Raw genomic sequence first — 24,657 nt, 5'->3', positions numbered from 1 at the left:
GAAGAGATACAACTCTTGTCAAAGAAGAATGAAAGACGCCAAAGTCATGGTGAACAAAAAAAGTCATTTAAACTGATGCCTAAAACTAGCCAAGAGTGGAGATTCACAGAGCAGGATGTTCTTAAAAGAACTGAAGTGGTTGGCTTTTTCACATGGGACCTTTGAGTACCCAAATCCCACGCCATTGGAGCTATCCCTAATGGAGGGTGTTTGGAAGGGGAAGAAACTTGGATAGCAAAGCATGCAGAAGCACCACAGACAGCTTCATATGTGGGTTTATTGGACCCCTCAATTGTTCATTTCTTGTAGAAGAAGAGTTGGATTCATATCCTCCTTTTCTCTACCACAAGGTGGGTTGAAACCGCTTGCAATTCCTTCTCCTCCCCACAGCAAACGTTTTGTGAGGCAGGTGAAGGTGTGAGAGTTCTGAGAGAACTGTGACTAGCCCAAAGTCGCCCAGCAAGGTTCATGTGGAGGATCAGGGAAACAAATCCAGTTCACCACATTAGAATCCACTGCCTATGTGGGAGGAGTGAGGAATCAAACTGGATCTCCAGATTAGAGGCCACCACTCATAAACAATTACACCATGCTGTCATATGACTAGGAAATTCTTGAACTACAGGGTCATGAGCAAAATTTGGTGGAATTAATCTGGATGGGGCAGAGGCTAGTTAGCAAAGATGATAGCTAGCAAAGTTCACTCAAATTTGCTAGCATTTGGCTTCATGAGTTGGGATCTACCAGCTTTTCTGCTTGATGTAATGTGAGTCCTCTGCTGCAGCCTTGTCCTATGTATTGTATCCCTGGCATACCATTTTTGAGTGGTCCTCCTTTCACCCACAGAAAAGTTTTTGGAACCCAACTCCATGTTATTAGAGGTGTCAGAGGCATTCACTAGTTCTACACACTGACAATCTTTGCAACCTGAGATATGCACAAATCCCTTTGCTTGAGCAGACAGTTTTGACTTCTGTTTCTTTGCCATGTTTATTGTCTTGAAGTATGCCCTGGGTTTAAGGTGTCTTCCCCAATTCAAGATCTCACTTGACAGATCAGGATGATAATTCAAGTTAAAGTAGTTGCAACTACCATTTTAAGTATACCGCACAGTTTCTTTTATACCCTCCAAAGCAGGTCTCTGAACTTTATTGCGAGTCTGATTTTCAACCCTTTGCACTCAATGTCATTATGAGTTTATGCTCTTAGCATCATAACTAAGCATAGGGAAGTTTATTCCAGTGGCATCTGACACTTGTTCATTCTCTCTTGCTTATCATAAAAGGAAAGACTCTCAAACAAAAACATAGACAGTTACTCCTACAGGCCACTCAGGAAAGCAATACAAGGATCTGGGAAGATGGATGTGCTATTCAACAGCCCCCGGCAATAGAAATCAATCTAGCATCTTGTCTTTGGATCTCAGGCAATGTTCTACGTGTGTCCATGGAAATCAAATGAGAAGCTTTTGCGGCTTCTATGGAAAACACAGGCAACTGTTTGTCCTGGGCTGTATCAGAATTCAAGAGAATCTGAACCTTTACAGTACTAATTGTGATTTTTTAAATTCATCACTGTTAATGTTTGTGCCCAAAGGCAGCATTATAGATACCTGTTTTGGCAGTATGCATGGGCCCATTATGGAGGGAACACTTACGTCGAGTCTGTTCTCTGCTCAGTGGGCTCTCCTTGCATTTCTCTGTTTACACATGAGGAGGCAGCCCACAGCCTGCAGTGCAGTTTGTCTGCTGAACTCTGCTGGGTCTTTGCTTCTCCCAGTTCTCTTAACTCCACCCATCAACAGCCTTAAAGGCACAGAGCTGATATTCTCTCCCCCGTCCTCTTCCCCTCCACACACACACACACACCACACTCTGCCATCATTGCAACAGAAGAAAAGAGAGAGACTTGTTTCCTGAAATAATGTGTTAAAAGTCTTCTCAGCCATCAGGGAGGGCAGAAGTAGATCAGGGGAGGTGGGGTGGAGCCAAAAAGATCCCTACTTGTGCTGTTCCTTGCAAAAACCCTCTTTGTTGTTTCTTTATATCGAAAGATCGATCTTTCAGTCTCTCAATGTGTTCACTTTAGAGAAGCAGGAAGAAGCTGGCAGCATGGAGAGGGGGTGAGGGGGAAGGCTCCAGGGCACCTGGCAAGGTGGAGGAGAGACTGAACATAAATGTTAGACAGAGATTAGGGTTGTTCTCCCCCCCCCCCCCTGCTACTATAAATATGAGAGATCAATCTATCCTTTGATCAGTGCAGTTTGGAAAGCAGGAAGGAGTCAACAGCATGAAAGGAGGGGTGAGAGGGAAGGCGTGCAAAGCAACGCGAGGGAGTAGACAACCTGGACAAAGGGCCTTCTTGGTCATAGCATTCCCTAACTGTGGGAATCCCTCCCCAGGGATATTGTTCTGCTCCCCTCTGTCATTACATGGTGCAGCTAGTTGGTGAAGACTTTTTTGACTTTTAGATCGCCAGGAGGGGCAGAGTGCTGACCCTTTTGCCTTAAGCCTGGTCTCTTGGAATATTGCTGGCTAGAAAAAGCGAAGTTGCCAATATAGATTTTAGCCATTTTAAAAAGGGTTTTAACATTGTTTTACTGCAGGAGAATTTCAGACATTCCCTTACTGATATTCCTTCCCATTTTATGTTTGTGTGTGTGTGCGCATGTACATATATAGCCCTGATCAGGATGGCCCAAGCTAGCCTGATCTCATCAGATCTCAGAAACTAAGCAAGGCCGGTCTTGGTTAGTTCTTGGACTGGAGACACCCCCCACCCCCACCCCCCCCCAGGAATTCACTTGAAACTCTTTGGTGAAAACCTTAATGTTTCAGGTGGGCCCTACAGTGCAATGGGATACAGAGACGCCACTTCCAGTTACGCAGCTGGACATGATGTTGTGGGACATGGTCCATCCCGCCCCCCCCCCCTCTCTATTTTCCCTGCCACCATATTGCGTGCCAGTGGCAATTCCCTTGCTGGTGGAAGGCAAATGGCAACCTTTCTGTTACTTTTGTCGAAGGCTTTCAAGGCCGGATTCAACTGGTTCTGGTGGGGTTTCCAGACTGTGTGGCCGTGGTCTGGTGGATCTTGTTCCTAACATTTCGCCTGCTTCTGTGGCTGGCATCTTCAGAGGTGTATCACAGAGGGAAGTCTGTTACACACTTTGTCTGGTGTGTAACAGTGTGTGTCTCAACAGGCACCTCTGTGATACCTGTCTAGGCGATACCAACTCCCACAGAATCTAGTAGCAGATCAGAACAAGATCCGCCAGACCTGTTCTACAACAGAAAAACTCCACCAGAACCAATTCCTGTTACTTGTTTGCTGCCCTGAGTCCCCTAATTAAGTGGAAAGGTAGGGTAAAAATGTTTTGAATAAATAACATAAGCCCTTACAGCCTGGGTGAGTGGAATCAATGTCCCATCTCTTCAGTAGAAGGCTCGTCCTTTTATTACTGCATGCTGTTATCTGAGAAACACTTAAGGCTTAAAAAAAAAAAGTGGATTAAGAAAAAAAAAGCTTGGCATTTATCACGGAAGATAAATTATATTAAAAATCAGGCTGGGAAGATCTTAGGTTTGTCAGCAATCAAATCCTCATTTCGAATTGCTCCCTATCAATGTGATCCTGAGAAAGCACTTGCGGGGTTAACATTTTTGTCTCATTGCAAGAGCCTCCCTTCGATATCTAATTGATTTGAGTGCTGATGACTAGGATGGGGTTCTAGGGAGAGGAGAGGGGGAAGATTTTTAAAGATGTGCATCGCAATTAAGTGTCCATTTCCTTCAGATTCCAGCCCCTGCTAGGACATGTAAGAAATGGCTAACTGTGTCTTTGAAAAGCCCTCATTGTTTCAAAAGTCCCTTTCATTTGCACAGGATATCAATAGACCTTCTGCAAAGCAGCTGTGAGAGGGATGGTCATGGGACAAAATTTATTTGCCAGGCACTGTTTTGTGCTGGATCAAAACATCTTCCAGCTGAGAGCACTAATGAGTAAAATAATCAAACTTTTCTTACTTGCTTGAACAAGTTATACTAAAAGAAAAAAAGGGGGGAAGAAATAGCACCGATTAAAAATTGGAATCGGTTTCTGTTTGTTGAAATTGAGTTATTTTGATCTGTAAGTTAGCTTTTACCTTGGCAATGTGGGGTCTCAATTCCACATTTATTGAGAGAGTTGAGGGCGCCAGGAGACTCAAAGGAGCTTACAATCTCCTTTCCCTTCCCACAACAAACACCCTGTGAGGTAGGTGGGGCTGAGAGAGAGCTCAAGAAGAACTGTGGCTAAGCCCAAAGGTCACCAGCTGGCATGTGTTGGAGTGCACAGGCCCCAATCGGTTCCCCCAGATAAGCCTCCACGGCTGAAGTGGCAGGCTGAGGGAATCAAACCCTGTTCTCCAGATTACAGTGCACTTCCTCTTAACCACTATGCTACTGCTAGAGCAGGGGTAGGGAACCTGCGGCTCTCCAGATGTTCAGGAACTACAATTCCCATCAGCCTCTGTCAGCATGGCCAATTGTGCCCATGCCTGATGAAGCTTCGATGGGGTGCTGGACCCTGAATTTTATCTGGAAGAACTGCAGATACTATAACTAGAAACATGAGGAGGTTGGGTTTGGAGACAAGAGGAGAGGATATCAGTGGAGTATAATGATAGATTCCACAGGCTAAAGCCACCTTTTTCTCCCAGGAAACTGATCTCTATAGTCTGAAAATCCACGGAAATTCTGGAAGTTCTCCAGCTCCCACCTGGAAGGGAGAAATCCAAAGGGCCCCACCAGAGTTGTTTCTGTTTTGGGTTTCCAACTTCGGGTTTGGAAATTCCTGGAGATTTGGTGATGGTGATTTGGGAGAGCAGGGTTTAGGGAAGGGAGGGACCTCACAGTTATCTACTGTCAAGGAAATATTGTTGCAGACTTTCACAGCCAGAACGAACAGGCTGTTCGTGGGTTTTCTGGGCTGTGTGGCTTTGGTCTGGTATTGTCAGAGACTCCAGGAATTCAGCTGAAATCTTCAGAGTCTTAAGCCATTATCAAGGATGGGGGACTCGGGCCAGCAAGCCCTTTCCAAGCCACAGAAAGGAACAAGCATATAGAATGTCCCCTGCTATAATTGACAGGTGGTATGACTTCTCTGGAGCAGGCAGGCCAGAGTGACAGCGTCTGCTTCCTGCATTTTCAAAGCATAGACCTTCAGGCCCTTGAGCAGGAGAGCCCTCCCACCAAGATTTGTGTATAGCTTCCCTGGCCTCGGCCATCTGGAAATGTGTTTTGAAGCATGTTTGAAGTCCACCAGTTTGGCACACTGAATAGAAGATTACGTCCTTTGAAGAGCATGCGAATTGATGAGCATTATCATTAAACACCATCTCTTTCCTGAGCGCTGCCAGACATTTCTCTCTCCGTCTCTGCATACAGTGCAGCCCTGTGTCCCAACACATCTCAGCAGCCCAGGAGGCTGCTTGTCTCCTGTCTTGGCTTTTAAGGGCTATTTATTTAGTTGGCATTAGCTGCTGTGGCCGAAGAGCATGTCTAAAATGAATGGCAGCTTGGGAAGGCCATCGCAGTGGCGAGCAGTTTAATGGTGATGCAGTATTAATATCAGCATTGCTTATCCAGGCCATCTCCAAAAATGAGGGGAGGAGGAAAGCGTGGCGCTTGGAAGGGGAGAAGCTTCTCTCTCTCTGTGCTATCGGAGGTGGGGGTACCTCACTGCCATGTCAGCCTAAAACATTTTCATTTTCTGCTTTTTGATACTGCTTGGGGTAGCTTCCCGCTCTGGGAATAAATTGTACTTATGGAGATATGGCGGGCATGAGGATATGAGATTACAGGTAAATATTTATTCAGTTAGCACAGTTGCTACCTTTGGCCTCTCCCACCTGTTCTTTGCTGTGGGCTTGGGGAGCTCTTTAGGCCTCTTTCCTACCTTGTTTCCCCAAAAATAAGACATCCCCTGAAAATAAGACATAGTAGAGGTTTTGCTGAAGTGCTAAATATAAAGCATCCCCCGAAAGTAAGACATAGCAAAGTTTTTGTTTGGAGGCATGCCCATCGAATGGAACACCAGAGCATGCAGCTGTGGAGCAGAAAAATAAGACATCCCCTGAAAATAAGGCATAGCGCATCTTTGGGAGCAAAAATTAATATAAGACACTGTCTTATTTTGGGGAAAACATGGTAGCAGTCAGAGATGCTTCCACCAGTGTGGTGCACTGGTTAGAATATTGGTCTGGGGTCTGGGAGCAGAGGCGTACCTCCCATTGGGCAAAGTGGGCAGCTGCCCTGGGCGCCACCTTGTGGTGGGCGACAAAATTGCAGGTTTGTGAGGGATTTTGTATTTTCAGTGTTTTTCCGTTTTCATTGTTACTCATACTTCTATTCAGATGCCCTCAACTATTGACCTGGTTGCCGCCTTTGTTACTCACAGACAAGGTTTCCCCACCCACCCTGGACACTCCCCACACACCCTGGACAGATATATACTCCACTTGCTTTTCCAACATCAGATCCTCTGAAGATGCCAGCCACAGATGCAGGCGAAACGTCAGGAGAGAATGCTGCTAGAACACGGCCATACAGCCCGGAAACCACACAGCACCCATAATAAGAATAGATAGCGACTTTCCCCTTCTGTAGCCTAAGACTACAGAAAACACAATGAACCCCCAACCAGTCTACAGCTCTGTGTGTCTCCTTTTCTGAGGCCTAGCTGCCCTGTTTTACTGAGGCCTGTCCACCCCATTCTGAGGCTTATTGTGTGCCTTTTCTGAGGTCTGCCCTGTGTCTTTCTTCCTAAGGCCTGTGTGCCCCATCCTGAGGTCTACCCCAAACAGTCCTCTGTTAGGAGTTCTGCTTCCCTTTTCAGAGGCTTAGTCCTTTGAAAAGTGCAGGTTTTGCTTCAGTCAATCAAATTGTTTGTATGTTTGTGTTTTCCTGAGAAGATGTTTGTAAACATTTAAGTGACAGGTGGTCCTTCAAGGAGAGACGCTATGGTGAGTTGCAAGCATAGTTGGTGCTATGGTGAGTTGTTTTTGTATTTAAATAATAATAGCTATGTGCAGTTTTGCATCTATTAATTTGAATTAGTTTATGCAGATATCCCCTGCAATTGGGGCCCCTGGTCCTTTTTAATTTTTTTTCCTTTTGGCTGTCTGTAGATGTCCACCCTATTCAGCAGTACCAGCTTGTCAAACAGTGATACAGTTTTTCAAATTAGATTTTAAAATGAAGAATAATGAAGGATAATGAAAACATTAATATAAATTAGTATATGCAGATATTCCCCCGCAATTGAGGTCCTTTGTCCTTTTTTAATTTTCCCCCTTTTGGCTGTCTGTAGATGTCCGCCCTACTCAGCAGTACCAAACAGTGATAAAACTTTTCAAATTAGATTTTAAAAAGAAGACTAATGAAAACAAATCCTCAGCTGATGGTATGGAATCTAGCACTGCCTATCCCTGAAGGGGAAAACAGTCCTGGCCCTTTAATAGATTCTTAATGGATGTTATTCACCAGGTGATATGATTTTCTTCCATGCCTTGAAAAGCTTCACCTGGCCATTTCTACGCTCTAAGCTTCCATAAAATAGACATGAGGCTTTTATCCAGCTTCTTGGCAACTTTACGGAAGCCCTTGGACTCAGCCCGCAAAATTTGGCAAGTACACAATTACCGGTAAATAGACAGCTCCACTGGTATTTTGTACAAATCTCAGAACCTGAAAAAAAATCCGTTCCCCTGTTGCAATTTTCAAGCAAGATGGCAGTGTATTCTGTAGTTCTGTAGGAGTTCAATAGTAAAATGTGGTTTTAGACATAACATTCAGCTTCCTGAGAACCTCGTCTTTTATTTGTTTACAAAATCAACATTTGTGCTTCTGTTTTAAGCTGTGGGGTCATTGCCTGATGAAATCTGTGAAGCTGGTGATGGGTAGCTAATTAAGATTTGCAATGATTGAAGTTTTCAGTGATCTGCTTAACTCTTTACCTGAAATAGAGTATGAAAAATTGCAGTCTGAGAGACATTATGCAAATATTGTTCTTTTTGCATATATATATATGCAAGGGCCCTACTGGCCCTTCCTTGTAGGGCTAGGTCAAGAAGCTTAACAAACAAACAGGAAAGATCCTCAGGACCCTAATTTGGGAAAACAGGGAATCCTTTTCCTATTACAGGTCAAATCCCCACTTGAAATTTGCACGCAGATCCAAACCTGTTAGTTGTGAAACCGTGTCCTCTTCATCGGAGTTTCTCCCTCCCCACCTGGCCAGCGAAGCACACAGCAGCATACTACACCCGGTTGCAGAACTCTTAGCTTAATCCCCGACGACCAGGCTAGCTGCTTGGCACTTGGTCTCCCTGATTGGCTGTCGTGCCTTGATGGGGCGGGACCTTTTCCCACTGCGGAAATGTACATTGTAGGGGTGTGATAAAAAAACAGCGTGTAAAAGTTTAACGTTTAACCGTTTAACTGTGCAAACAGTTAATCGTTACCTGTTAATAAACCATGAATGATTCACAAGTTCACGTGTTTGACTGTTTTAATGTTTTGCATCCCCTTCTGCTGGCTTGATCGTATAAAGCGAAATAGAAACCAAGGAGAAGGCTGCACAAGTGTGTGCATCTCCAGTGCTGATTGGTTGCCCAAATTCTGGGCGTCACACTCCAGGGCGGGAAGCGAAGTCCAGGTTTCAAGCCCCTCATCCCTACCCTCGGATCAGCTCTGAACCGTGTTAATGGGGTCTATGCCACTTGCAACCGGGTCCTGCCGGAACGCAGATTAACGGGGAGAACGAGTACCAGAAACGGAATCTGCCACGCAAGCAATGGGAGAGGAGTAAAAGTCCCTCAGAACCCTGGTTAGATTTGTGTTCCTGAAACCACAAGCTAAGGCGGGTCCGTGGGGATTCGACCACAATGAAGTTTCCTCGCTGCAGTCCATTTCTTAGACTCTGAGAAGGCCTTGTTGCAGTGATTGTTTACATAGATCCCATATAAAAACCCAAGGTAACGCCCGTCAAATGTTTCATTCCGTTTGCAGAAGGTGATGTTTCAGTGGTGATAAGAATGATCTATGTCTGTGCTGTTAAATCTTTAACACCTGGGGACATTTACATCCTGCTGGGATAAAGAAGAGAAATAGGAGGGGGCAGTTGCAGTGGGAGGAACAGCTCGGCAGTCACCTAGACTGAGTGTTTTGTAGGTCATCCCTTTCAAGTGAATGTCTCTTCTTCGACCTAGCTCTCCCAAAGGTGGTAAAATTACGCCTTGGATGTACTACTGCAAGTGTATGTCACAGAGCTGTGATCCCTCTGAGCTCTGTCTTGCAACCCTTGTGGGTAGTTGTAGATGAAGCGCCAATGTTTATTAACAAGGTTCATTTCTAGGATTGCCAGATCCATCCCTTTCTGTTTCTAAGTGAAGTAGTACACTAAGGTCGAATCCCCACTTGAAATTTGCACACAGATCCAAACCTGTTTGTTGTGAAACCGTGTCCTCTTCATCAGAGTTTCTCCCTCCCCACCGCAGCGAGCACACAGCAGACACATCCGGTTGCAGAACTCCTAGCAATCCCCACTACCAAGCCAGCTCGCTTTGCCAGTCTCCCCTGATTGGCTGGCGTGCCTTGATGGGGTGGGACCTTTTCCCACTGTGGAAATGTACATTGTAGGGGCATGATAAAAAAAACCAGCATGTAAAAGTTTAACGTTGAACTGTTTAACTGTGCAAACAGTTAATTGTTACCTGTGTAAACCATTAACAATTCAAAGTTACACGTTTGACTGTTTAACGTTTTTGTCCCCTTCTGCTGGCCGATCTCAAAAGCGGAAATGAAACCAAGGAAAGGCTGCGCGCGCATCGCAGCGCTGATTGGTTGCCTAAATTCTGTGTCACACTCCAGGGCGGGAAACGAGTCAGGGTTTCAACCCTCATCCCTCCCCTCAGATCAGCTCTGAACCATGTTAGTGGGGTCTATGCCACTTGCAACCACGTCCTGCCAGAACACGGATTAACGGGGAGAACGAGCGCCAGAAACGGAATCAGCCACGCAAGCAATGGGGAGGTCATCCCTCAAACCTGGTTAGTTTGTGTTCTGAAACCTGGCTAAGACAGTAGTGGGGATTCGACCTAAGTGAAATAATGAAGTGAAGTCGGGTATCTGTTTTGTCCACCTCCCAGGTGGAACAGGAGAAGGTGTAATTGCATGTGTCCAGGTGGAGTTCATTCGCAGTTGCATTCAAAAATGGTGGCTTGAATGTTCCCGACTCATCTTTGAAGTGAGGTGAGGCAGTTAGGGAGCGAGGAGACAAGGTGCTTGTAGTATCTGGTGGATTGTTGAATGGTGCTGGATGTGGGTGAAAAGTTAGGAGCTAAAACTACCAGACCAGGAAACCCACTATAGCTAATAACATGGAGTGTTTTTGAACATGGGCAAAGGATCTTTCTCCCATTGACAACTCTGTTTTGGATCGAAGGAAAAAGATGTTGTGTTTTTTTCTGGCTGCATGGCTGTGTTCCAGAAGAATTTTCTCCTGATGTTTCGCCTGCATCTGTGGCTGGCATCCTAGTGATCCTGGCTGTGAAAGCCTTCGACAATGCATTAAGAGAAAGGAATTTGGATCCTGTGATTCATAGATGCAAGGACATCAAACCTTGCTTACATTCCCTCTCCAGTCTTGGGATTATGGAATTCATGTGAACTAGTAGGCGTGTGGGATACAGTGAAGAGGATGAAGGGGGCAAAATAAATTGCCCTCTCTTCCTCTTTTGTCAGGGCAGCTTTGCTGATGCTAGAAGGATGGCGGCGACATTGGTTGCACCCAGGCAGAAGCAAGCTCACAGCAAGGCTTAGATGGACAGTCTTGTTGGGATTCAGCCAGGAGTTAATTCTCATCAGATGCAGAGACTTCTGATTTCCTATATCTTGCTGCCAACTGAGCACTCCTTCTGTGCTTCTGAAGCAGCTGCCTCTGCCTCCTATGCACAGCTGGCTCATCACTGGGTTCCCTAGGAGGATCTGCAGGCTCTTCCACCTGTATGCCATCAGGCAGGAAAGGGCTGGGCGTTGACTCTGCTTCCTCAGGAGCAGCCACGTCTGGCTGCACTGTGTCCTCAGGTTCTGCCTCCGAGCCCTTTGTGTCCTGGTAAGTACCCAGGGGCTGGCTCATGACAGCATGTGATGTTTCAGTCCCACCAGGCTTCCACTGCCATTATCATCTTGTCAGTGCTGCTTCTCCTCTCTCTTTCAGAATCCCTCCTTCGACTTCCTTGCACAAGAACTGAACCAAAGACATTTGCTGCCACAGGGCCACTTATCCTGGGCCTGGCCTTGCTGCTTTGTGAGGTAAAGTCAGGAACTGCCCCAACTACTGTGGCTTCCTCAGCTGCTGCAGGTCAGATTCTCTCTCTGGTGTCCCCGTGCTCAACAGCCAGTCCTCCCCGAGGAATCTGCTCTGCTCTGCCTGCTAAATTTAGCTTTCCTTGTTAGAGGGAAACCAAACAATTGTATAAACATAAATTTCTGTCAAAAACTCCTACGCAAGGACTGTGAGTGGAGCAGCTAGCAAATGCTGTGCTGGTGAGCAGGGCTGAAGTTCTCCTTAACTTTTCATCTGACAAAGTTGGGCCCTTATTCACCCTGAAGCTTGTTTTCCAAGAACATGGGTGCTAACCATGCATTTTGATGCGGTCCCTCGTTAGTCCTTGCTGATAACAAAGCCCCCACGTGTCTGTGTCACAGTGTATTGGTGGGGAGCAGCTGCATTTGAGTCAGTGGGCTCCACTTTACGACAGACGCAACAGCTTTATTATATTCTCCCCGCATCTCTCTTAGCTAGGATTCATTAGGATTTTGATCACATGATGGTGCCTTTTCCTGAGTTTGTCCATTAATGTCAGTGCTTTCTGCTCTGACTGGCAGCGGTTCTCAAGTGTTGCACATTGGGGGTCTTTTCACATCACCTGCCACCTGATTCTTTTATAAGGAGGCGCCAGGGATTGAACTGGGGACTTTCTGATGGTGAAGGACAAAATCTGTGGAACACTTTTTATTAGGACCAACCAAACTGATGCCTAACTTTGCAAGCTTTCAAGCTCGCTAGAACTCTTCACCAGGCTGGAAGTTACAAAATTTAAAGAGATAAAAGGTAGGAAACAGATTGGATGGTCATTTTGTGCAATCCCTTAATTAAGGAGTGGCAGTGGTGTAGTGGTTAAGAGCAGGTGTACTCTAATCTGGAGGAACCGGGTTTTGATTCCCCACTCTGCTGCCTGAGCTATGGAGGCTTATCTGGGGAATTCAGGTTAGCCTGTACACTCCAACACACGCCAGCTGGGTGACCTTGGGCTAGTCATAGATCTTCTGAGCTCTCTCAGCCCCACCCACCTCACAGGGTGTTTGTTGTGAGGGGGGAAGAGAAAGGAGATTGTGAGCCCCTTGGAGTCTCCTATAGGAGAGAAAGGGGGGATATAAGTCCAACTCTTCGTTGTCTTCTTCTTCTTTATCATCATCTGCCATATACTGATTCAGACCCTTTGCTTTATCAATGTCAATATTGTCCAGTCTGACTGGCAGTGACTCCCTATGGTAGCAGGCAGAGGTCTGCTCTCCCCCCACCCCCAGCTGTTTATCTGACCTAAAACTTTGCCTTGTAAGGGGAAACTTACCTGTTACCCTCAGTATAAGGGTAAGTGTCACTCACTGGCAAATGGCTGTTCCCTGAGGCCATTCCTGACTGGGAAAAGTCCAGTGGAGCTGCTTCTCCTTGGTCGAATCCCCACTACCTTCTTACCCAGGTTTCAGAATGCAAACTAACCAGGTTTCAGGGACGACCTCATCATTGCTTCTGCAGCAGATTCCGTTTCTGGCGCTCATTCTCCCGGTAGAACCTGGTTGCAAGTGGCATAGAGCCCATTGACACGGTTCAGAGCTGATCCAAGGGGAGGGACAAGGGTTGAAACCCTGACTCGTTTCCCGCCGTGGAGCGTGACACGGAATTCGGGTAACCAATCAGCGCTGCCGGCGCTGATGCGATGCGCGCGCAGCCTTTCCTTGGTTTCGTTCGTGCTTTTGCGATTGGCCAGCAGAAGGAAATGCAAAAAGATGTTAAACAGTCAAACGTGTAACTTTGAATCATTAATGGTTTACACAGGTAAACAATTAACTGGTAACTAGTGGTGTGATCCAAAAATTTTAATAACAAGTTCTGATGGTGGTGGGATTCAAACAGTGGCGTCGCCGGACACATGCACCTCCAGTCCCTATTGGGCAGGGAAGTTGCTTTAGTAATCCCTTCTCGGCACTCAGAAAAAATTAGTAACCACTTCTAGAGAAGTGGTGAGAACTGGTTGGATCCCACCTCTGCTGGTAACCCTTTAAGCAGCATAAACGCTCATAAAAATAAACATTAAACTTTTACACGTTGGTTTTTTTGATCACGCCCCTACAAGGTACGTTTCCGCAGGGGCGGGGGAGGTCCCACCCCATCAAGGCACGCCAGCCAATCAGGGGAGACCAGCGAAGCGAGATCGCCTGGTAGTGGGGATTGCTAAGAGTTCTGTAACCAGGTATGTCTGCTGTGTGCTCGCGGTGGGAAGGGAGAAACTCCAATGAAGAGGACATGGTTTCACAATGAACAGGTTTTGATTTGTGTGCAATTTTCAAGTGGGTACTCGACCCTTGAGTTCCTTGAACCCAATCCAGATCAATCCCACACATTCCAAGGATATAAGTTCTCAGCAGTGACTACACATCTGTTGTGAATTGGCCCTCAGTCTTTCCCTTGTTTTTTTGTCTGTATTACTTTATAGGTAATGTGGAAAGCCAGCTGCGGGGGGTAAGTACTTGGGCACTAAAATAAAAGAAAGCACAACAGTTCTCAGGTGCTGTCGGTAGGATATAGTCGGGAAAAACAGATTCACTCCTTGCATCCACTTGATTCATGTTGCCCATCTTTTTCACCTGACAACAGAAATGGCTTCTGCTATTTTTAATGCAATAGCTGATAAAATGTATTTATTCCAAGAGTCGATCCTAGAAATGACTTCCCTACCCATCCCAAACTTTCCTGCTTTAAAAACTGATACTTTTGGCCCGTTGCCTCTGGTCATTAGGGTTGCTTTGGCAGATGGTGGCACAGACGTCTGGGGGGCTTTGTTATGTGCGCTGCGCTGGAGCAGCAGTGGCGTAGTGGTTAAGAACAGGTACACTCTAATCTGGAGAACCGCGTTTGATACCCTACTCTGCCACTTGAGCTGTGGAGGCTTATCTGGGGAACTAGATTAGCCTGTGTACTCCAATACATGCCAGCTGGGTGTCCTTGGGCTAGTCACAGCTCTGGGTTTGATTCCCCATTCCCCCACCCGAGTGGCAGAGGCTTATCTGGTGAACCAGATGTATTTCTGCATTCCTACATTCCTGCTGGGTGACATTGGGATAGTCCAGCAGTCTGCAACCTGTGGCTCTCCAGATGTTCATAGACTACAATTGGCCATGCTGGCAGGGGCTGATGGGAATTGTAGTCTATGAACATCTGGAGAGCCACAGGTTGTAGACCCCTGGGATAGTCATAGTTCTTCAGAACTCTCTCAGCCCCACCCGCCTCACAGGGTGTTTGTTGTGTGGGGGGGAGGAAGGGAAAGGAGATCGGAAACCCCTTTGAGTCTCCTACAGGAGAGGAAGGGGGGTATAAATCCAAACTCCTCCTCCTCCTCTTCTTCTTCTCCTGCTCCTGCTCCTGCTCCTGCTCCTCCTTCTGGACAGATATCTCTAAGAATGGCTTGGAGAATTTGTGCTGGAAAGAGAACTTTCTTCCCCACCAGCATTTTTTTTGACAATGTTGCCAGCTGTGTAGTTTTAAACCAACACGAGCAGATTGTTTTTTAAAATTTACTTTGCCACCTGGCTCACGCTCTTAGTTCAGGCACAACAATAAATAATGGGCATATTTAAGTTGCATTCATTAACATGCAAATGAGCAATGGTCAGATTGTTTTACTGATTTGTAGAGCTGGAACTCTTTCTGTGTTTGATGGCTGCAGGCTGCATTGAGGGCTTTTCTGGGTGAAAAAGCCTCTGGGGTATTTAAAGAGGGAAAGAAAGGAGAGCAGAAAAGGGATAAAAAGGGAGCAGGGAAAAAAGGAACAAGGGAGAAAGCAGAGGAGGAAGAGGAAGAGAAGGAAGAGGAAGAAGACGAGGAAGAAGAGGAAGAAGAGAGGAGTAGGGGGAGTAGGAGTAGGAGTTGTTTTTTGGTATTGTCAAGGGCTTTCACAGCCGGATTCAACTGGTTGTGGTCAGTTTTCCGGGCTTCATGGCCATGTTCTGGTAGATCTTGTTCCTAACGTTTTGCCTGCATCTGTGGCTGCCATCTTCAGAGGTGTATCACAGAGGGAAGTCTGTTACACAGAGGAAAGTCTGGACACAGTGTGTAACAGACTTTCCTTTGTGATACACCTCTGAAGCTGCCAGCCACAGATGCAGGCGAAACGTTAGGAACAAGATCCAGACCACGGCCACACAGCCCGGAAAACCCACCACAACCAGAGTTTTTTTAAATTTATACCCCCACCTTTCCCGCCTGCAAAGAGACTCAAGGTGGCTTACAAACTCCTTCCCTTCCTCTCCCCACAACAGACACCTTGTGAGATAGATGGGGCTGAGAAAATTCTGAAGAACTGGGTCTAGCCCAAGGTCACCCAGCAGGAACGTAGGAGTGCGGAAACACATCTGGTTCACCAGATAAGCCTCTGCCACTCGGGTGGGGGAGTGGGGAATCAAACCCAGTTCTTCAGATTAGAATCCACCTGCTCTTAACTGCTACACTATGCTGAAAGGAGAGAGCATGAAAGGAGAGAAAGGGGAAAGAAAGAAAATAGGAAAAGAGAGAGTAAGGAAGGAAGGATGTGTCAGTCCTTAGTTGTACACTGATTCTGCTTATGTTTTGTGTGTGGGTAAGAGGGAGAGACAGACAGACTGTGGTGGGTTTGAGGGATAACGGAACCGTCAAAATACACTGAGGGTGTTGAAGTGGCATCTTTGCGTGGCTCGCATGTGCATGTCTTGGTGCCTCAGCACACAGGGTGGCTCAGAAATGCCTCTGTGCCAGCCGAATGAATGGATTCTTTCCTTTGACTCACTCTTTGGCAGGCAGCCCGTGTGCCAGGGACAGGAGGTGCCAAGTCTCAATGTATTCACTTGGCTAATGAGCACAGCGCCTGCGGTTGTGCGGCTGGCATGGCACGCGTCCATTGGACTGGCTCCTCAGCTGCTCGGCTGTCTGCTCTGGAGCGTGCTGCGTCTTTATCACGGACTGTATTAGCTTGACACAAAAGCTCCTTTGTGCTGGAATGTTGCTCGCAAGTTCCTAGAAATGCTCGGCTCTGATAATCCAGCTAGATCCAATTGTGTCCCGTCTGAAAGCCAGGAGAGTCTCAGCCTAACCAATTGGACTAACCTCCCAGTGATTAGGTGATCCGTTGTGATCTGTTGACTAGGTGATCTGCCGCTTCAGAATCCTACCCTTTTTCTGATGGTTTTCTTTTTAAAGAAGCTAATGACTATTTATTAAGGCAGGAGCAAATACTCTTGCTTTGCCAGCTGCCTAAAATTTAAGAGGACGTCGTCCCCAGGAGAATTAATGGAATCACCTACTTTATCAGCTTGATCAAACAAATCCTCCTCCCAGTACGTTTGCTGTCCTTAAGCCAGTGATGGTGAACTTTTTAGAGACCACGTGCCAGGGGTGGCGCGAGGGGAAACTGCGCCCAGGGCACATGTGCACCCTGCGCCCCTGCCACGCCCCTGTCCACCCCGTCCTGCCCTAGAACTCCCCCAGAACGCCCCGAGACACTCCCACCATGCCCTCAGAATACCCTAGCCACACCCCACAGGAGCACGCGCCTAGTGCATCATGCACCCGTCACCCCTTGGCACTATGCCATTGCCAAGTGCCCAAACTGGGGCGACAGCACGCGTGCCCACAAAGAGGACTCTGAGTGCCACCTCTGGCATGCATGCCATAGGTTTGCCACATCCTAAGCAAATTATTATTTACTTAAAATTTTGATAGAGCTGCCTTTCTGTCTGAGAACTGGGACCTGAGGCAGGAAGCAATAATAAAAACTATGCATCACAAATGTGTTAGTATGTGGGTCTCGAAGTTTGCTGAACCCCATGAGAACAGGAAGTGGGAGCCCTAATACAATGGCTGTTAAGAGGGAACATGGGACCAATCACAACATGGCTGCAGTGAGGTCTGCCCATGAAACATTGGGAGGCTGCAAGACAGCATCCTCCTCTGAGGGAGGCAGCTGTTTCTGAAAGGGGACTCCTCGCAAATGATACCTCCAGTGTGGTGTAGTGGTTAAGAGCAGCTGGACTCTAATCTGGAGAACCGGGTTTGATTCCCCACTCCTCCACATGAACAGCAGACTGTTATCTGGCAGACCAGATTTGTTTCCCCACTCCTACATTCCTGCTGGGTGACCTTGGGCTAGTCACAGTTCTTTGGAACGCTCAGCCCCACCTACCTCACAAGGTGTCTGTTGTGGGGAGAGGAAGGGAAAGGAGTTTATAAGCCACTTTCCAGGAGAGAAAGTCAGCTTATTATTATACAGAGTTAGACCCCCTGGTCTATCAAGATCAGCACTGTCTACTCTGACTGGCAGCAACTCTCTAGGGCCTCCAGGCAAGGCCTTGCATTTCACAAGATGTCTGTTGTGGAGAGAGGAAGGGAAAGGAGTTTGTAAACCGCCTTGAGTGTCCTTACAGCAGAGACAGGCGGGGTACAAGTCCAAATTCTTCTTCCCGAGCTCTTCTGAAGTTTCCCATACTACAGTGGAGTGATGGACAGGCATTCTCTGGGCTTCCTGGTTTGATTTAGGAAACCTGTCGCTCTCTGCTTGCCAGGGGAGGCCTGCTCTGCTGTCAGTAGTAGTAAAATACGGACAGCCCAGCTTGGACAATGGGCCAGCCATGATGGGTGGAATGAACTCAGTATCTGCAGAGGAGGAACATCAGCTACATGCTGCAACCTGCCCTTTTTTTTCCATCTGTAGCTTATGCCCTACTGATCATCATCTTAGTAGATAATTATTCCTCTTTCTCCTATTCCCATCCTCTTGAGTCAATTCACTACTAAAGGAGAGAGAAGATAAGCCTTCCAGTCCTTTCCACCTATTCTCCGCGGGGAGCCTTAAGAAGTCTTCCTAGTCAAAGCCTTTGGCAAGGTTAAATGTTGCTAGTGCTGGTCTCATAGATAATAGAAACACAGAGAGAATGGGAAATGGGTGACATGGGATGATGATTCCAGGGCTTTTTTTTGGTGTGTCCAATGCTTTTGAAATATTCTACAAAGCGTTCCCCTATTCTTCGGATCAAGTTATCTGAAAGTATAAAACTGTCTTGTAATGAGTTGGACCTTTGATCCATCTCACCAGAGCGATCTCATACAACTGGTAACAGCTCTGCCATATTCCACACAAAAGTCTGTCCCCAGCTCTCTTCCCTGAGAGCCCTTCAACTGGAGATGCTGAGGACTGAACCTGAAGCCTTATGCAGACAGAGCAAATCCTTTTCCATTGAGCTCTGGGTCCTTCACCACAAATGCCACTGAGTGTCTTCGTTGAGATCTCTTTTATGAGCATTAAAAGAAACAAGCTACCCTTTGTGAGAACCATGATCTCCCTATTGTGCATCTCTTAGAGAGCCAGCCTTGGCTGTTCTATTCAGCGGTAAGTGTCATGTAAATCAGTGAAATTTGCTCCCAGAAAAGTGTCCTTAACATCAAAGCCTGGAAGCTTCAAAACAATATTTTAAATTTTAGGGGTTTTTTTTTAACATTTTGCGTTATTTCAAATCATATTTTGTTGTGTATTTCCTGAGGTACAATCATTCGGTCTGAGGAAGAGAGGCTGACAATTCAATGGGAGGGGGATGATATATATCCAAGGTACTTGAGTAAGAGGGAGGAAATGTTTTAAAGTTCAGGACTAAACAGAGTGATCCTTGTGTATTTATACATGAGTGTACCCATTCAAATATAAAGAAAGTAATGAGTAGGTCTATTTTTAAACAATACAGTGCTTGCAAGCCAGAGGAAGTAAACACTTCACGCCTTACCTTGCTGAACTGGATTGATTGATATTATTGTGTTGGCTAGGGGATAACTGATTGGATGGGCCACACAGCCAGAAAGAAGAAACCAAATTCTATAGTATAAAAAGGAGGTGTCGAAGGTAAAACACTGGGACATCATTTTGGAAGAACATTGTGGGGTCTGGATAACTTTTCTTACCAAAATGCTGTCAGCTTTTAATTCAAGCATACATTTGACCCATCCTAAGGCTTTAGAACGCAAACCCATCATCGTTCAAACCGAACAAAGTATTCAGATTAATTTATCCTGTGCTTTTGGCAAACAATTACAATATCCTGTTAAATCAGAGCTTTAGCGTACTATTTTTATTCCCATTTACTTATATTCCTGATTTTTTTCTCTCTATACAGTCATTGTTTTTGCCAGTTAAATCATCTGTTTTGCCTGGGGTTATTCAACAGATTCTGCCCAACAGTGTGTTACATAATATAGTGCCAGACTGATGTGGTACAGCAACTTTTAAACAAAACCAGCCTATAATGGCTTGCTTAAACCATTCTTGTTCTCAGTACTGGGTTTTTTTTGGTAGAGGTGATGTGCGGCGGGAGCAAGAGGTAAACACTGAGAGCTTGGCTCAAGTTCAGTTCTGGTTAAATAGCTGATATACTATGCTGCTGAAGAGAAAGAACTGTGACCTGGAAGCCTTTATCCTGCACTTGGGTAGAGGGGCATGCACCTGCCTGCCAGCTGGTCCAGTAATGTAGTTTTACCTCTGCTGCATCCTAGGGAGAGGCCCCAAGGTAATGACAGCAGCAGGAAGGCAGTGTAACCCTTTTCAGGAATGGTGCTTTCCAGCTGAGTTGGAAAGCAACCAGAAACCCTGGAGAGTTGTTCCCAGTCAGAGCAGACAATACAGACCTTAATAGATTGTGAGTCTGACTCAGTAGTTCATGTCTGAGTCATGTGTTCATGTATTCTCAGGAACTTGGGTTCACAAGTACCTGCATTTTCACAATACCTGCATTTTCACAATAATCTTTACATTGGGCTAGTATTAGCATTCCTTCACTGCAGATGGGTAGCTGAGACAGAGTACTTTACTTAGGCACAACAAATGAAGAAGAAGAGTTTGGATTTATATCCCACCTTGCTCTCCTGTAAGGAGACTCAAGGTAGCTTACAAGCTCCTTTCCCTTCCTCTCCCCATGTATGAGCCTATGCCTTTGTTCTGGCCTTTCAGTAGCTTTGCACACCGCACAACAAGCAGCTTGCAAACTCCTCCAGCAAGCTTTCTCCCAGGCTTCCTCGGTGGAAGTTTTCTCCTCCGAACCAAAGTGAAATCAAGAAAAACTCCCAGCTGCAGGATGCTTAGAAAATCCAAACAGCGTTTTTATTCAGGCAGTCAAAACAGGAAAAAAACCACATCTTTTAGGATAACTGAGAGAATGAATACTATTTAACAGAGTGGACCTCTTGGTATATCAAGAAAAACAACCAGGGCCCTCCTTGCCCTCTGTTGCTTTGCCCTTGTTGCAATGATGCTGGTAAGGAGAATTGCTTCCTCACTAAATATGGAATCGGTCCACTCCTGATTGATGTGAATGATCTGTTCTCTTCAAGAAAGTCTACCACGTATTTCTTCGAGCAATACAGATGAGCATTCATCAGTCCTGTCCTGATGTGCATTCTGGAAGGCTTCTGAAAGATGGATTTCTTAATGATAACTTCTTCATCCAAATCTGCTTCATTGGCCATGAAGAGCAATCTCTTTCCCATGCCATCCACTCCAATGAAATCACGTTGATCCACCAGCTTTTTCTTGTCCTGGTACCAACTCCATAGATTCACAGACTTTCTTCATCAGCATTGGCAGTGTCGCATCATGAACCCAGAAGAAGAGCGACAACTATGATCAGATCACAACAACACCAAGATATCTGTCTTTATTTTCTGGTGAATATGCTGTAAAGAGTCTACTGTTCCCATATCTGCATCATCAGGAAAACACTATATCCAATTTCAGTTTTGTCTCCAAATTTAGCAACTTCTGGACTTCTTTTGTGGTAACCACAATGACCTCTTCAAAACCAGCTTGTCCCAACAAGGTGAGTGGATACCATATGTGGCGAAATGGGCTTGCCTGACTGGCAGGCCCTATTTCACTTCTCACTCTCCCAGGGGTTGCCAACTTTCCCTGGGGAGGGCTAGCTTTCTCTCTGGGTATTCTGCTGCCACCACCTGATCAGTAGGACTGCCTGTTGGGAAAGATCAGGATTTCCCAGCTTCCTTTCCAACTGCGAGGCCTCTGCCTCAGTTTCCCCTTGGTTCCCCTCTCCTGGGTTCCACAGGGTAGATTGGAGGTCCTGGAGGAAAAGCTGTCAGCCTTCCTTTACCTCCTGTTTAACTAGTGTGTCCAAGACAGTGGGGCATACGTGGTACAGAGAACTGTCCTCCACATCCAAGGTTTTAAAAGTATTTATTAAAAAGAAAGTGATTACCATATGTTTTAGCACAGCACCAGATTTAGCAAGGGTTTCTAAAGAAAAGGTGACATAAACGCAAATCCCCTGCCCCTATCACTCATACATACCCTGGCTAAGAGATGGTAGAAAGCAGGGTAGGTCCTTAAAGCTTAAAATGTTGCAATTTGCAAAGAACTCACATTTTATTTGTTTGTTTGTTTGTTTTCATTTTTATACCGCCCCATCCCCGAAGGGCTCTGGGCGGTGTACAGTATAATAACCATCATGTATAAGGTAAAAAAACTAAAACCATTAAAAGCAGCGATAAAAATGATAACTAAGCATAATGACTGAATTAGTTTTCAAGATGGTGTCCGACAGTTCCATTTTTAAATCCTCTATTAGGAGGGAAGAACGGCAAGTCCCAGGAGGATAAATGGCACAGATGCAAAAGGCCGGGGGGGGGGGGCACCATCAACGGCTGGTCCCTCCAAAGGCCCAGCGCAGGAACAGGCGCTCGTCTTTGGCACCAGGCCCTGCGTGAATTCAGTAAAGGTCCGCAGGGAACCGGACAGCTGGTGAAGAAGCGTTCCACCAGGCTGGGGCCAGAGCTGTGAAGGCCCTGGCTCGCTATGGCTAGGCCAACCCGTATCATCGAGGGGCAGAAGGTTGTACCACCAGTAACTTGGCCTCCGCTGAAACGAAGAGGTCGTACAGGGACATGGTAAGAGTGATGCGGATTAACCTCGAAGAATAATGTATGTCCCAGGTCAGCTGTGAAGGTCTTTAAAGGTTAACACCAACACGCTTGAAGATGATTCGCAACCGCCGCCTTACTGACCGGAGCTACAGTGCAGCTGGCGCGAACACAGGTTGGATATGATCCCAGATGAAAAGCACCTGCTACTGCTGAGCAGGCGCGCATTGTCAAGCTTGCATTCCTGGACCAGTTTCAGCTTCCGAATCGAAATGCAAGGGAAGGCCCACGTAAACGGGATTTTAAATAGTCTAATCTCCGGAGATGACCGTGCGCCAGGATCACTGTGGCCAGGTTGGTCGCCGGGAGGAAGCGACCGGCCAGCCGCCGGGCCACTGGCGAAGAGATGGGCTTTGCTTCGCCTGGTTATATAAGGTTCTCCTGGGTCTCCCATTCCGATCATGACAGCGAATCCAGAATAAATCAAGGTTAACGATGAAGATACCGGTGCCAACTGACCCCATCCCGCACCGGTGGCTGAAACATACTGACCAGGCAGAGGATCTCCGACTTCGATTGATTCCTCTTTAACCTGCTCTATCGCAACCAACCAGCGGCCATATCCAGGCAATGCTCGCCGCAGGCCTAAAGAGTGTTCTCCCCCTCCGCATCAACAGGAGATGAGGTTGAGTGTCGTCCGCATGTGATGACCGTCAGCCAAAGGCTTCCGTTGCCAGCTGAGCAAGACAATGTAGATGATTAAATAACAGCCGGGATAATAAAGCCTTTAGGTTGCACCGCAATAAAGCGAGCACGCCGGGAGGCCTCATCCCCGCACCTCGCTACTGATTCCGACCCCGGAGGAACGAGACAATCCATTGAAGGACAGTGCCCGATTATCCTGAGGCGGCCAGGCGGTGGGTCAAAAGGTCATGATGTACGACATGCGCTGCGGTAAAGATCACAACTTAATACCAACGGCGCCGATCCGCTTATCGATCCCGAAGCACCGCATCTCCAGATATTGTATCTGTGTCTTCAGCGAGGAGAACAGTCTCCGTCCCATGTAACAGCACCGCGGGCTTGGACTGGAAGAGATTGAAAGCCGATGCGTCATCCGGGAAGCCTTGAAGCTGCTCCAACGCCACTCTCTCAATTGCAGCTTCCCCAGAAGCGAAAGATTTGTTGGGAACTGAAATTGTGCCAGATCTAAAGGATCTAGCTAATGAGTCTGCCTAAAATTGGGTGGACCGCCTTGCCTCCTTCAACCCATCCGGAAGAGACTCCTTGCCTGCTCCAAAGGAGCTATTGATGATACCTGCCAGCAGATGGGACCGTGGCTCCCGCCCGGCGAGGTTTTTGCAAACCAAAGGCAGACGCGGATCCAGAGGACAGGTAGTAGGTCCTAACCGAAAACGCTTCAAAGGCCACTGTCAACAAATGGCTTCGGAGTTTAAACCAGATGACAAACTGGGCCAAACAAGGGCCTGAAGGCGACAAAGAGGGTCTCCAGTTCGCCTAATTGTAGCCAGCGTGGGGGAAAGATCGTAAAGCGGAGCGACGCAACCTTATCCGCCAACCAGCTCATAAATACCTCACAGCTAATATTACCATGTAGCCAGAGATTTAAAGGGAACCTTCCGATAAAGAAGTTAAAGAAAGACCGAAGATTATGCAAAACAATTGTATTGCGAGGCGGGAGCTAGCTGATGCGAGAGATGCGGCGAAGAAACAATACCTGCTGGAACGCATGGAACATTTACCCTTACTTTGTGAACACATGAAAGCTAAAATGGATGCTGCCTTCCACAGCTCAGGCATGAGGTTTTCACTCCAGCAGAAGGAAGAAGAGAAGAGAGCCTCACCCCTTCAGCAATTTATCAGATCCCAGACCCCACCCTCCTTTGACCAGGTCAGGCTGGGTCAAGATATCATTTCCCCCTAGGCCAGGTAGCATTTCCTGATGTTTCTCTAGAATTTCCAAGTCCTCCAAGTCTATGATACCTGCTGGGGGGAGGGGAGGAAAGAAAAAAGGAAAGGGAGGGGGGAGCCATTTCGCCACACCATATTAAAGGCTTACTGCCCACAGAAAGGAGAGCTTTAGGGATGTTAGACATCAGATGCATCATGCGGGATCCACCACCAACTGCCATCACCACTGCCTGGAACTCCATGACAAAAACCTGTTAACTCAAGCCCAAACACTGTGACAAGAAACCAGTTGTGAGAATGCCCCTCCTGTCTTTAGCAGACTTTCCACGCTTGCACTGCCAAGGAACGTAATCGCTCCTGGAGAGAATCAATTGACAGCCTGGAGAAGAATGCCGAGCAACCAACCCTTTTGTATCACCTGTTACCTAATAATTCTATCTGGTGATGCCAAGAATTGAAATT

At 46.7% G+C, this 24,657-nt stretch overlaps 1 pseudogene; it reads right to left on the bottom strand.

Annotated features, from left to right (window-relative positions):
* Window positions 1–20,556: 20,556 nt before the first annotated feature.
* Window positions 20,557–24,437, bottom strand: LOC125433322 (annotated as a pseudogene).
* Window positions 24,438–24,657: the final 220 nt, after the last annotated feature.

This window comes from Sphaerodactylus townsendi, linkage group LG05 (genome assembly GCF_021028975.2).
Source record: "Sphaerodactylus townsendi isolate TG3544 linkage group LG05, MPM_Stown_v2.3, whole genome shotgun sequence".
Classification (NCBI taxonomy): Eukaryota; Metazoa; Chordata; class Lepidosauria; order Squamata; family Sphaerodactylidae; genus Sphaerodactylus; species Sphaerodactylus townsendi.
Note: the sequence above shows the minus strand (reverse complement) of the source record. Positions and strands in the feature narration are given on the sequence as shown.